The following is a 16,289-nucleotide window of genomic DNA, read 5'->3' on the forward strand; positions in this document are numbered from 1 at the left end:
CGGACTTCTTAGTCCTAAGTGGACTGTGGGGCAGATCCTTGTGAGATGTAGGGGACTCGTCCTCGGTCAGGGGGCCAGCAGCAGGGGGTGGGACTGGCCGGAGGAAGCGGCGGTTCCTCCACCAGACGCGGCCGCTCGGCATCCTGACCTTGTAGTCCCGCGACCGGCCGACGCCCATCACTATGCCCACCTTGTCCCAACGTGTCGTCGTCGGGTCCTGGACGCGGACAAGGGCACCAATCTCCAGCGGCTGAAGAGGGCGGGCACGGTCGTCATACCGAGCCTTGGCGTCCTGGGCACGTGTAGCGGCGAGGCGGTAGCAGCTCTCGGCTTTGGTCTGCCAGTCCTTCGCAAAGGCCTTGGCGTGTGCAGGAACGCAAGAGCGGAGAGGGTGACCATACAGGATCTGCGCAGGGGAGCGTCCTGTGTGGGTGGGAGTGGACGCAGGTTCTGGGCAGCTCTGTGCAGCAGCGCCAGGCGCGTCGCTTGTCGACTCACGCACCCTGCTGGCGGTGTAACGAGCAGTTGGGATCTGCTCGGGAAAGTCTCTGGGCACCACGCCTAACTCCTTGCAGTGCTCCCACGAAAACAAGGGTGTAGCGAGAGTAGGCTGCACGTCGATCCATCCGTGACACGACCTGTCGCCGTAGGTGATCTCTGCTTGAAAGGAGCCCACAGCGTCCGGCATCTGGGAACCGTCCGCATTGTAGTACTGCAGCTACGGCGGTGGTCCCAGGCCGCGTTTGGTGAGGCCCAGTTTCTGGAGGTGCTTCAACCCAATCACCGCAGTATCGGTGCCGGTGTCCGGTATCACCTCGATGTGACCCGACACATCACCGTGTGTGACGTCGACGCGGATGGTGGGGGAAGGGGTAGCCCTGGGGCGTGTGGTCGATACCACCCTCCTGATGTGACTCCGCTGCTGCTTGGGACTGTGTGGGCCATCTGGAGGGGGCTGCGTGCGAACCACCCCGAGGGAAATGCGCTGCTTTCCTCCTCGTCTCGGGCTTTTGGGCTTGGGTTGGCGGCAGCACTTGTCGTAGTGTCCATAACGAACGCAGGCCTGACACTTGCGGCCTCGTGCAGGGCACCTGTCTGTGTTAGACCAGTGGCCCTTACGGTCACATCCACGACACAGTGCGTCAGCGGCCGGGCAAGTCTTGGGGCTGTGCTGCTTTCCACAGCTGCCACAGGAAGCACTAGGCGGAGGCGTGGAAGAACGTGTGGCAGCCTTCGCGTTTTTGGCCGCCTTCTTACCCTTCTTGTATTGTGAGATAGCTCTCACAGCAGGAGGGGCCCGTAAGGCAGAGGTGGCGGACTTGGTGGCCTCGTATGACCGACATTCAGTCACTACCACCTGGAGTGTGGAGGAAGCGTCCAGGGGGATGAGTCGCTGAACCAACTCTTCATGCCTGACACCTGCCAAGATCCCGTGCTTGATCTAGGCTTCCTCACATTCCCGGCTGTGCGCCTTGCAGACGTCGATCTCTGACAAACTCTTCAAGCGTACAAAAAAGTCGTCAAAGGATTCGTTCTCCGCCTGCTTGCAGCTGGTGCAGGCACGGCGACACAAAGCCTCGTTGTTCCGACCCTTAACATGCTCCTGTAAAAGGTCGAGCACAACCGTCACTGAAGAGGCAGAATCAGGAGGCACTTGCAATGTGTGCTCCAAAACTCTCTGGGTCTCCAGCGACAAACACATCTGCAGTTGGATGAGCTATTTCTTTGGAGGCATGCTGTCAAGGTCCACCATCGTGGAGTAATCTGTCCAACGCCGCCTCCACTCACGAAAAAGCTGAAACGTGACGTCTGGTGAGAGGGCGGGTGGGGGTTGAACAGATGCCTTGGGAGCTGTTTGTTTGGAGGCAAGAGTACATGCAGGACGCTGGTGTGGTGGAGGAGGGAGGGTACTGGCGCCTATATGCGCACTACCTGCGAGTGAGGGAGGGTGGGTTAGCTCCAGGGTCGCCAATAGTGCCTCAAAACGCAACTTTTCCTCCTCTCTTCGTGTCTCCTCCCTCTGAAGTTCCATCTCTCTGCGTCTCTCGTCCCGGTCGTCCATCCACCTCAGAATTGTGGCAATGTCCGTCACTGGAGGTGGAGGATGAGAGTCTGCGCCCGGTGGAGGAGAAGGTGGTGGGGAGTCGTGTCTCCCATCTTGACGTTGTCCCTTCTTACCTCCCATCTTTGTGTGTGCGTGGACTGCACTGTTTAGTATATAAAGTGGCGCCTCAACAGCTCGAACCACATATATATGACATAAACAGCGCAGAAATAACGCATAGAGTCCACTGTTCTGTCCGTGAGTGAGTGCGTGCGTGCGTGTGTGTGTGTGTGTCTGAGAGAGCACTTCGTGGTGGCCTTAATGCCGGTGGCTAGAGACGCGGCGGGGGTGAGACCGTCAGTGTCTCCCGGGATGTCACACGAGAAGGGTGTACGCCTGCGTGCTCCGTGGGTACCACAAAAAACAGGCCAATGCTCAACTCTCAGCTCTAGACACACACTAATACACTGACACTAACACTGCCACCGTCACTAAAACGCACTGTGACGGAGCAACACTGCACATCACGGCGAAACACAGCGCAACACAACACAACACACTATGAGTCGACGCGCATCACCGGCAGACGTAACTGTCTCGGCATAGTTCACACACTTTGTAAGTCCACAGATCCTACTCACTGCGCCATGGTGGTTACAAGTGTTCCCTGAGGAATGCAGTGATGGGTAGGGAAACACTGGGTAACACTGAAGTCCGTTTATTATGGATGAGAGAAATACAAGTGGTGACTCGCGTGTGCCATGCACGGCTCACACAGTCAGAATGAGGCTGCCTTGTCATATGGCAGCCTCGGGGCAATGTTGCCACATAACGTGTAGTGTTTCCACGTGATGATATATACAAATGCTACTCGGCACAGTAGCTTATATACAGGGTTGCTACTTGGCACAGTAGCTTATATACAGGGTTGCTACTCGGCACAGTAGCTTATATACATAAGCTACAAGTGGATTACCCTAGAAAATATCAAGGCAGTGGATAACCAGAAAGTCCCGGAAACTACCCAAGTTATACCTAGGGAAATTATACTTATGAATATTGTTCTTCTGATAAGATCCTTAAAAAAGGATAAGAGACTTGGAAAAATACTTGAAACAGGAAGGGCGTATTACGGCATTAATATAAAGATCCGGATAAACAACCCTTGGGTTACTTTATTATTGACCCCGAATGAGATAGTGAGAAGAACAATAATTGAGACTTTATAATTATGGGGTCCTGGTAGAGCGGGGCGTCCCAAGATATCACTTCACCCTAAACTAGTGACTATGGAACAGCCTACTCTGGAGCGAGGGTACGGCATTAAACAGATCCGGATTCTTCCCTACACTCGATAAGACTTACTACACGACTGCCTACGTGTAATAACAGGTAAGCCTTATGACACTCGGAACCTAATATCCTACGTCTGTCACTCTTACTGTACGATACTACCAATATATGCACACATATATGAAGGGAACTTTAAACCACCGTAAAGCAATTGTGAACAGAAGTGACTGGGAAGAATAATTAACAAGGAGTAACAAGGGGGGAAGATATATGGCACTTAAGGTCGGGTCCTGTCACGGTCGCCATTTGTTAAGAGTTGGGGATTTAGAAACTGGTTTAGAATATAGTTAAAAGTCTACCCAGATCCCAATAGGCAACAACAATAAAAAAACTAAACAAACAAAAACAATCTGACTATAAAGGGTAGACAAAGGATGCGAGTTTTTGTTGTGTATAATAAAGTACCATAAATTCCTTAACAAAATATCCAGCTTTCTATAATTTACCCTTAACCATACTTAACTTAAACATACGCAACATTGGCTTAACAGTATATACATATTTATGCAACATACAACAATCTGTAGCAAGTGGAGGTGGGAGGTAATATAGGGTTACAAATACTCAAGTGCAGTGCTGAAGTGTCTGACGAGTAGGGCTGAGTATTGAAGAAGATGGTAGGTAGTCACTGTGCCGTAGGTTTCCAGGATAGGTAATCCAAGTGTGGTCACTTCCCAGAGTGAACTGAACTCTCCTCGATCCGGAGCTGATGAGGAAGAGTTGGAGGAGGTGACGCAACAACCAGGATATGGAGAAGGGAAACCCGGAGTTGTGACTAAGACTAGTCATACTCGGGTCGCGTCCCTAGATGGCGTTGCTCGTGGTGCTGGGTAGGTAGATCATGACACAATAGATGGAGAGATGGAAGAACAGTCAGAAAAAGAGATGGAAGAACAGACAGATGAAGAGATGGAAGAACAGACAGATGGAGAGATGGAAGAACAGACAGATGTAGAGATAGAAGAACAGACAGATGGAGAGATAGAGTAACTTTCAGATGGAGAGATGGAAGAACAGCCAGATAGAGAGATGGAAGAACAGACAGTTGGAGAGATGGAAGAAGAGAGAGATGGAGAGATAGAGGAACACACAGATTGAGAGATGGAAGAACAGACAGATGAAGAGATGGAAGAACAGACAGATGAAGAGATGGAAGAACAGACAGATGGAGAGATAGAAGAACAGACAGATGGAGAGATGGAAGAACAGACAGATGGAGAGATAGAGGAACATTCAGATGGAGAGATAGAAGAACAGAAAGATGGAGAGATAGAGGAACAGACAGACGGAGCGATAGAGGAACAGACATATGGAGAGATGGAAGAACAGACAGATGGAGAGATGGAAGAACAGACAGATGGAGAGATAGAGGAACAGACAGATGGAGAGATGGAAGAACAGACAATGGAGAGATAGAGGAACAGACAGATGGAGAGATAGAGAACAGACAGGACAGATGGAGAGATGGAAGAACAGACAGATGGAGAGATGGAAGAACAGACAGATGAGAGATGGAAGAACAGACATGGAGAGATGGAAGAACAGACAGAGAGATATGGAAGAACAGACAGATGGAGAGATGGAAGAACAGACAGACAGATGGAGAGATAGAGGAACAGAGAGATGGAGAGATGGAAGAACAGACAGATGGAAGAGATGATGGAGAGATGGAAGAACACACACAACAGATGGAGAGATGAAGAGATGGAAGAAGAGACAGACGGAGAGATGGAAGAACAGACAGATGGAGAGATGGAGAGATGACAGAAGAGATGGAAGAGCGATGGAGAGATAGAGGAACACACAGATTGAGAGATGGAAGAACAGACAGATGAAGAGATGGAAGAACAGACAGATGGAGAGATGGAAGAACAGCCAGATAGAGAGATGGAAGAACAGACAGTTGGAAGAACAGACAGATGAAGAGATGAAAGAACAGACAGATTGAGAGATGGAAGAACAGACAGATGAAGAGATAGAAGAACAGACAGATGGAGAGATGGAAGAACAGCCAGATAGAGAGATGGAAGAACAGACAGTTGGAGAGATGGAAGAAGAGACAGATGAAGAGATAGAGTAACAGACAGATGGAGAGATGGAAGAACAGCCAGATAGAGAGATGGAAGAACAGACAGTTGGAGAGATGGAAGAAGAGAGCGATGGAGAGATAGAGGAACACACAGATTGAGAGATGGAAGAACAGACAGATGAAGAGATGGAAGAACAGACAGATGGAGAGATGGAAGAACAGCCAGATAGAGAGATGGAAGAACAGACAGTTGGAAGAACAGACAGATGAAGAGATGAAAGAACAGACAGATTGAGAGATGGAAGAACAGACAGATGAAGAGATAGAAGAACAGACAGATGGAGAGATGGAAGAACAGCCAGATAGAGAGATGGAAGAACAGACAGTTGGAGAGATGGAAGAAGAGAGAGATGGAGAGATAGAGGAACACACAGATTGAGAGATGGAAGAACAGACAGATGAAGAGATGGAAGAACACGCAGATGGAGAGAAGGAAGAACAGACAGATGGAGAGATGGAAGAACAGACAGATGGAGAGATTGAAGAACAGACAGATGGAGAGATGGAAGAACAGACAGATGGAGAGATAAAGGAACAGACAGATGGAAAGATAGAGGAACAGACAGATGGAGAGATATGGGAACAGACAGATGGAGAGATAGAGTAACAGACAGATGGAGAGATGGAAGAACAGCCAGATAGAGAGATGGAAGAAGAGCCAGATAGAGAGATGGAAGAACAGACAGTTGGAGAGATGGAAGAAGAGACAGACGGAGAGATAGAGGAACACACAGATGGAGAGATGGAAGAAGAGACAGATGAGGAGATGGAAGAACACGCAGATGGAGAGAAGGAAGAACAGACAGATGGAGAGATGGAAGAACAGACAGATGGAGAGATTGAAGAACAGACAGATGGAGAAATGGAAGAACAGACAGATGGAGAGATAAAGGAACAGACAGATGGAAAGATAGAGGAACAGACAGATGGAGAGATATAGGAACAGACAGATGGAGAGATGGAAGAACATACAGATGGAGAGATGGAAGAACAGACAGATGGAGAGATAAAGGAACAGACAGATGGAAAGATAGAGGAACAGACAGATGGAGAGATATAGGAACTGAAAGATGGAAAGATAGAGGAACAGATAGATGGAGAGATGGAAGAACACACAAATGGAGAGATGGAAGAACAGACAGATGGAGAGATTGATGAACAGATAGATGGAGAGATAGAGGAACAGACAGATGGAGAGATGGAAGAAGAGACAGATGGAGAGATGGAAGAACAGACAGATGGAGAGATAGAGGAACAGACATATGGAGAGATGGAAGAACAGACAGATGGAGAGATGGAAGAACAGACAGATGGAGATATAGAAGAACAGACAGATGGAGAGATAGAGGAACAGACAGATGGAAAGATGGAAGAACAGACAGATGGAGAGATGGAAGAACAGACAGCTGAAGAGACGGAAGAACAGACAGATGAAGAGACGGAAGAACAGACAGATGGAGAGATGGAAGAACAGACAGATGGAGAGACGGAAGAAGAGACAGACGGAGAGATGGAAGAACAGACAGATAGAGAGATGGAAGAACAGACAGATGGAGAGATAGAGGAACAGACAGATGGAGAGATGGAAGAACAGACAGATGAAGAGATGGAAGAACACACAGATGGAGAGATGGAAGAAGAGACAGACGGAGAGATGGAAGAACAGACAGATGGAGAGATGAAAGAACAGACAGATGGAGAGATAGAGGAACAGACAGATGAAGAGATGGAGGAACAGACAGATGGAGAGATAGAGGAACAGACAGATGGAGAGATGGAAGAACAGACAGATGGAGAGATGGAAGAACAAACAGATGGAGAGATGAAGGAACAGACAGATGGAAAGATAAAGGAACAGACAGATGGAGAGATAAAGGAACAGACAGATGGAGAGATAGAGGAACAGATAGATGGAGAGATTGAAGAACAGACAGATGGAGAGATAAAGGAACAGACAGCGGAGCGATGGAAGAACAGACAGATGGAGAGATGGAAGAACAAACAGATGGAGAGATGGATGAACAGACAGATGGAGAGATAAAGGAACAGACAGATGGAGAGATGGAAGAACAGACAGATGGAGAGATGGAAGAACAGACAGATGGAGAGATGGAAGAGGAACAGATAGATGGAGAGATGGAAGAACTGACAGATGGAGAGATGGAAGAACAGACAGATGGAGAGATGGAAGAGATGGAGAGAATGAACAGACAGATGGAGAGATAAAGGAACAGACATATGGAGAGATGGAAGAACAGACAGATGGAGAGATAGAGGAACAGACATATGGAGAGATGGAAGAACAGACAGATGGAGAGATGGAAGAACAGACAGATGGAGAGATGGAAGAACAGACAGACGGGAGCGATAGAGGAGCAGACTAAGGAGAGATGGAAGAACAGACAGATGGAGAGATGGAAGAAACAGACAGATGGAGATGGAAGAACACACAGATAGAGAGATGGAAGAACAGACAGATGGGAGAGAGGAGGAACAGACAGATGGAGAGATGGAAGAACAGACAGATGGAGAGATAGGAGGAACAGACAGATGGAGAGATAGGAAACAGAAGATGGAGAAAGATAGAGAAACCAGACAGATGGAGAGATAGAGGAATAACAGAGAGATGGGAGAGATAGAGAATGATAGATGGAGAGATAGAGGCCAGATAGATGAGAGATGGAAGAACAGACAGATGGAGAGATGGAAGAATAGACAGATGGAGAGATTGAAGAACAGACAGATGGAGAGATGGAAGAACAGACAGATGGAGAGATAAGGGAACAGACAGATGGAGAGATGGAAGAACAGACAGATGGAGAGATAGAGGATCAGACAGATGGAGAGATACAAGAACAGACAGATGGAAAGATAGAGGAACAGACAGATGGAAAGATGGAAGAACAGACAGATGAAGAGATGGAAGAACAGACAGATGGAGATATAGAGGAACAGACAGATGGAGAGATAGAGGAACAGATAGATTGAGAGATGGAAGAACAGACAGATTGAGAGATGGAAGAACAGACAGATGGAGAGATGGAAGAACAGACAGATGTAGAGATAGAAGAACAGACAGATGGAGAGATGGAAGAACAGACAGATGGAGAGATGGAAGAACAGACAGACGGAGAGATGGAAGAACAGACAGTTGGAGAGATGGAAGAAGAGAGAGATGGAGAGATAGAGGAACACACAGATTGGAGAGAAAGATGGAAGAACACACAGATGAAGAGATGGAAGAACAGACAGATGGAGAGATAGAAGAAATGGTGACAGATGGAGAGATGGAAGAACAGCCAGATAGAGAGATGGAAGAACAGCCAGTTGGAGAGATGGAAGAACAGACAGATGGAGAGATAGAAGAACAGACAGATGGAGAGATGGAAGAACACACAGATGGAGAGATAGAGGAACAGACAGATGGAGAGATGGAAGAAGAGACAGATGGAGAGATGGAAGAACAGACAGATGGAGAGATAGAGGAACAGACAGATGGAGAGATGGAAGAACAGACAGATGGAGAGATGGAAGAACAGACAGATGGAGATATAGAAGAACAGACAGATGGAGAGATAGAGGAACAGACAGATGGAAAGATGGAAGAACAGACAGATGGAGAGATGGAAGAACAGACAGCTGAAGAGACGGAAGAACAGACAGATGAAGAGACGGAAGAACAGACAGATGGAGAGATGGAAGAACAGACAGATGGAGAGACGGAAGAAGAGACAGACGGAGAGATGGAAGAACAGACAGATAGAGAGATGGAAGAACAGACAGATGGAGAGATAGAGGAACAGACAGATGGAGAGATGGAAGAACAGACAGATGAAGAGATGGAAGAACACACAGATGGAGAGAGATGGGAAGAAGAGACAGACGGAGAGAGATGGAAGAATAGACAGATGGAGAGATGGAAGAACAGACAGATGGAGAGATAGAGGAACAGACAGACGGGAGGAGTAGAGGAAACAGACATAAGGGAGAGATGGAAGAACAGACAGAGGGAGAGAGAGGAACAGACAGATGGAGAGAGAAGAGGAACAGACAGATGGAGAGATGGAAGAACAGACAGATGGGAGATATAGAGGAACAGAGATGGAAGAGAGGGAGGAAACAAGGATGGGAGAGATAGAGGAACAGACAGATGGAGAGATGGAAGAACACACAGATGGAGAGATGGAAGAACAGACAGATGGAAAGATAGAGGAACAGACAGATGGAGAGATATAGGAACAGACAGATGGAGAGATGGAAGAACAGACAGATGGAGAGATGGAAGAACAGGTAGATGGAGAGATGGAAGAACAGACAGACGGAGAGATAGAGGAACAGACAGATGGAAAGATAGAGGAACAGACAGATCGAGAGATGGAAGAACAGACAGATGGAGAGATGGAAGAACAGACAGATGGAGAGATGGAAGAACAGACAGATGGAGAGATAAAGGAACAGACAGATGGAAAGATAGAGGAACAGACAGATGGAGAGATATAGGAACAGACAGATGGAGATATAGAGGAACACACAGATGGAGAGATGGAAGAACAGACAGATGGAGAGATGGAAGAACAGACAGATGGAGAGATAAAGGAACAGACAGATGGAGAGATGGAAGAACAGACAGATGGAGAGATATAGGAACAGACAGATGGAGAGATGGAAGAACAGGCAGATAGAGAGATGGAAGAACAGACAGATGGAGAGATATAGGAACAGACAGATGGAGAGATGGAAGAACAGACAGATGGAGAGATGGAAGAACAGACAGATGGAGAGATAGAGGAACAGACAGATGGAGAGATGGAAGAACAGACAGATGGAGAGATAAAGTAACAGACAGATGGAGATGGAAGAACAGGATAGAGAGATAGATAACAAGAGATGGAGAGATGGAAGAACAGACAGATGGAGAGATGGGAAGAACAGACAGATGGGAGGAGATGGAAGAACAGACAGATGGAGGAGATGGAAGAACAGAGGGAAAGATAGAGGAACAGACAGATGGAGAGATGGGAAGAACAGACAGATGGAGAGATGGAAGAACAGACAGATGGGAAAGAGGAGGTTAGACAGATGGAGAGATGGGAAGAACAGAGCAGATGGAGATAAAGGAACAGACAGATAGAAAGCTAGAGGAACAGACATATGGAGAGATATAGGAACAGACAGATGGAGAGATTAAGGAACAGACAGATGGAGAGATGGAAGAACAGACAGATGGAGAGATGGAAGAACAGACAGATGGAAAGATAGAGGAACAGACAGATGGAGAGATGGAAGAACAGACAGATGGAGAGATAAAGGAACAGACAGATGGAAAGATAGAGGAACAGACAGATGGAGAGATATAGGAACAGACAGATGGAGAGATGGAAGAACAGACAGATGGAGAGATAAAGGAACAGACAGATGGAAAGATAGAGGAACAGACAGATGGAGAGATATAGGAACAGACAGATGGAGAGATATAGGAACAGACAGATGGAGAGATAGAGGAACAGACAGGTGGAGAGATGGAAGAACAGACAGATGGAGAGATGGAAGAACAGACAGATGGAGAGATGGAAGAACAGACAGATGGAGAGATAGAGGAACAGACATATGGAGAGATGGAAGAACAGACAGATGGAGAGATTGAAGAACAGACAGATGGAGAGATGGAAGAACAGACAGATGGAGAGATAAGGGAACAGACAGATGGAAAGATAGAGGAACAGACAGATGGAGAGATGGAAGAACAGACAGATGGAGAGATAGAGGAACAGACAGATGGAAAGATATAGGAACAGACAGATGGAGCGATAGAGGAACAGACAGATGGAGAGATGGAAGAACAGACAGATGGAGAGATAAAGGAACAGACAGATGGAAAGATATAGAGGAACAGATAGATGGAGAGATGGAAGAATAGACAGATGGAGAGATGGAAGAACAGACAGATGGAGAGATGGAAGAACAGACACATGGAGAGATAGAGGAACAGACAGATGGAGATATAGACGAACAGACAGATGGAGAGGTAGAGGAACAGATAGATGGAGAGATGGAAGAACAGACAGATGGAGAGATGGAAGAACAGACAGATGAAGAGATGGAAGAACAGACAGATGGAGAGATGGAAGAACAGACAGATGAAGAGATGGAAGAACAGACAGATGGAGAGATGGAAGAACAGACAGATGAATAGATGGAAGAACAGGCAGATGGAGAGATGGAAGAACAGATAGATGGAGAGATGGAAGAACAGACAGATGAAGAGATGGAAGAACAGACAGATGGAGAGATGGAAGAACACACAGATGGAGAGATAGAAGAACAGACAGATGGAGAGATGGAAGAACAGACAGATGGAGAGATGGAAGAACAGACAGATGGAGAGATGGAAGAACACACAGATGAAGAGATGGAAGAACAGACAGATGGAGAGATGGAAGAACATACAGATGGAGAGATGGAAGAAGAGACAGGATGGGAGAGATGGAAGAAGAGACAGACGGAGAGATGGGAAGAACAGACAGATGGAGAGATAGAAGAACACACAGATGAAGAGAGAGGAAGAACAGACAGATGGGAGAGATGAACAGGCAGATGGAGAGATGGAAGAACAGATAGATGGAGAGATGGAAGAACAGACAGATGAAGAGATGGAAGAACAGACAGATGGAGAGATGGAAGAACACACAGATGGAGAGATAGAAGAACAGACAGATAGAGAGATGGAAGAACAGACAGATGGAGAGATGGAAGAAGAGACAGATAGAGAGATAAAGGAACAGACAGATGGAAAGATAGAGGAACAGACAGATGGAGATATAGAGGAACAGACAGATGGAGAGATGGAAGAACAGACAGATAGAGAGATGGAAGAACAGACAGATAGAGAGATAAAGGAACAGACAGATGGAAAGATAGAGGAACAGACAGATGGAGATATAGAGGAACAGACAGATGGAGAGATAGAGGAACACATAGATGGAGAGATGGAAGAACAGACAGATGGAGAGATGGAAGAACACACAGATGAAGAGATGGAAGAACAGACAGATGGAGAGATGGAAGAACAGACAGATGGGAGAAGAGCAGAGGAACAGGAGCAGATGGAGAGATGGAAGAACAGACAGATGGAGAGATTGAAGAACAGACAGATGGAGAGATGGAAGAACAGACAGATGGAGAGATAAGGGAACAGACAGATGGAAAGATAGAGGAACAGACAGATGGAGAGATGGAAGAACAGACAGATGGAGAGATAGAGGAACAGACAGATGGAAAGATATAGGAACAGACAGATGGAGCGATAGAGGAACAGACAGATGGAGAGATGGAAGAACAGACAGATGGAGAGATAAAGGAACAGACAGATGGAAAGATATAGAGGAACAGATAGATGGAGAGATGGAAGAATAGACAGATGGAGAGATGGAAGAACAGACAGATGGAGAGATGGAAGAACAGACACATGGAGAGATAGAGGAACAGACAGATGGAGATATAGACGAACAGACAGATGGAGAGGTAGAGGAACAGATAGATGGAGAGATGGAAGAACAGACAGATGGAGAGATGGAAGAACAGACAGATGAAGAGATGGAAGAACAGACAGATGGAGAGATGGAAGAACAGACAGATGAAGAGATGGAAGAACAGACAGATGGAGAGATGGAAGAACAGACAGATGAATAGATGGAAGAACAGGCAGATGGAGAGATGGAAGAACAGACAGATGGAGAGATGGGAGAACAGACAGATGGAGAGATGGAAGAACAGACAGATGGAGAGATAGAGTAACAGACAGATGGAGAGAGGGAAGAACAGACAGATGAAGAGATGGAAAAACAGATAGATGGATTGATGGAAGAACAGACAGATGAAGAGATGGAAAAACAGACAGATGGAGAGATGGAAGAACACACAGATGAAGAGATGGAAAAACAGATAGATGGAGAGATGGAAGAACAGACAGATGGAGAGATGGGAGAACAGACAGATGGAGAGATGGAAGAACAGACAGATGGAGAGAGAGTAACAGACAGATGGGAGAGGGAAGAACAGACAGATGGAGAGATGGAAGAACAGACAGATGGAGAGATGGGAGAACAGACAGATGGAGAGATGGAAGAACAGACAGATGGAGAGATAGAAGAACAGACAGATGGAGAGATGGAAGAACAGACAGATGGAGAGATGGAAGAACAGACAGATGGAGAGATGGAAGAACACACAGATAGAGAGATGGAAGAACAGACAGATGAAGAGATGGAAAAACAGATAGATGGATTGATGGAAGAACAGACAGATGAAGAGATGGAAAAACAGACAGATGGAGAGATGGAAGAACACACAGATGAAGAGATGGAAAATGATAGATGGAGAGATGGAAGAACAGACAGGATGGAGAGATGGAAGAACAGGCTAGATGAGGAGATGGAAGAACAGACAGATGGAGAGATAGAGTAACAGACAGATGGAGAGATGGAAGAACAGACAGATGGAGAGATGGAAGAACAGACAGATGGAGAGATGGAAGAACACACAGATAGAGAGATGGAAGAACAGACAGTCGAGATGATGGAAGAACAGACAGATGAGGAGATGGAAGAACAGACAGATGGAGAGATAGAGGAATATACAGATGGAGAGATGGAGGAACAGACAGATGGAGATATGGAAGAACGGACAGATGGAGAGATGGAAGAACAGACATATGGAGAGATGGAAGAACAGACATATAGAGAGATAGAGGAACAGACAGATGGAGAGATGGAAGAACAGACAGATGGAGATGGGAAGAACACAGATGGAGAGATGTAAACAGAGACAGATGGGTAGGTGATGGAAGGACATAGATGGGAGAGACAAACACATAAGGAAGAGATGGGAAGAAATACAGATGGAGGGAAGAAACAGACAGGGAGAGATGGAAGAGAGATGGAGATGTAACAAATATGGAGAGATAAAGGGAAGGTACTGAGAGATGGAAGAAGACAGACGGAGAGATGGAAGAACACAGATGGAGAGATGAAGAAGAGACAGACTGGAGAGATGAAGAACATGCAGATGGAGAGATGGAACACACAGATGGAGAGAGGAAGAGGACGAGAGATGGAAGAACACAGATGGAGAGATGGAAGAAGAGGACAGACGGGAGAGATGGAAGAAGTAGACAGATGGAGAGATGGGAAGAACAGACAGATGGAGAGATAGAGGGTTTTGAGACAGATGGAGAGATGGGAAGAACAGGACAGATGGAGAGAGAGATGGGAAGAACAGAGCAGATGGGAGAGAGATGGGAAGAACAGACAGATGGAGAGATAAAGGAACAGACAGATGGAGAGATAGAGGAAACAGACAGGATGGGAGAGATGGAAACAGGAGCAGATGGAGAGATAGAGGAACAGACAGATGGGAGAGATGGAAGAACAGACAGGATGGGAGAGATGGAAGACAGACAGATGGGAGAGATAAAGAACAGATGATGGAGGATGGAAGAACAGACAGATGGGAGATGGAAGAACAGACAGATGGGAGAGATGGGAAGAATGGTATGGAGGATGGAGAGACAAGAACAGACAGATGGAGAGATGGAAGAACAGACATGGAAGAGATGGAAGAACAGACAGATGAGCAGGATAAAGAACAGACAGGATGGAAAGACAGGAGGAAACAGACAGATGGAGATATAGAACAAGACAGATGGGAGATATAGAGGAAACTACAGATGGAGAGATAAAGAACACAGGACAGATGGGAGAGATAAAGAAACAGACAGATGGAAAGATAGAGGAAACAGGACAGATGGGAGAGATATAGGAAATACAGATGGAGAGATATAGGAAACAGAGAAGGGGAGAGGAACAGACAGGTGGGAGAGATGGAAGAACAGACAGATGGGAGAGATGGAAGAGACTGATGGAGAGAGATGGAAGAACAGAGATGGAGAGAGGAGGAATAGACAGATGGAGATGGGAAGAAATAGACAGATGGAGAGGGAGCAAAGGAAATGTATAGAGGGAAAGATAGAGGACAGACAGATGGGAGAGATATAGGAAACAGACAGATGGAGATATAGAGGCACTGATAGATGGAGAGGAGGGAAGAACAGACAGATGGAGAGATAAAGGAAACAGAGTAGATGGAAAGATAGAGGAAACAGACAGACAGGACATAGGAACAGACAGATGGAGAGATATAGGGAACAGACAGGATGGAGAGATAGAGAACAGACAGGTGGAGAGATGAAGAACAGACAGATGGAGAGATGGAAAAACAGACAGATGGGAGGGAGAGGGAAGAAACAGACAGATGGGAGAGCAGAGGGAACAGACATATGAGAGAGATAAAGGAAATGGACAGATGGAGAGACGAAGAACAGATGGGAGAGATGGAAGGAGATGGAGAGGAGGTGAAATAGACAGATGGGAGACAGAGGAACAGACAGATGGAGAGATGGAAGAACAGGACAGATGGAGAGATAGAGGAAGACAGATGGGAAGGAGGGGAAGCAGACAGATGGGAGTAGAGGAAACAGACAGATGGAGAAAGATAAGAATAGACAGATGGAAAGAGATAAAAGGAAATACAGATGGGAAAGATATAGGAGGAACAGATAGGAGGGAGAGATGAAGAATAGACAGATGGAGAGATGGAAGAACAGACAGATGGAGAGATGGAAGAAATAGACACACATGGAGAGAGATAGAGAAACAGACAGATGGAGTAGTATAGACGAACAGACAGGGATGGAGTAGGGATGGAAGAACAGACAGATGGAGAGAGGAAGAACAGACAGATGGAGAG

Source organism: Homarus americanus, unplaced genomic scaffold (genome assembly GCF_018991925.1).
Source record: "Homarus americanus isolate GMGI-L3 unplaced genomic scaffold, GMGI_Hamer_2.0 scaffold6317, whole genome shotgun sequence".
Lineage (NCBI taxonomy): Eukaryota > Metazoa > Arthropoda > Malacostraca > Decapoda > Nephropidae > Homarus > Homarus americanus.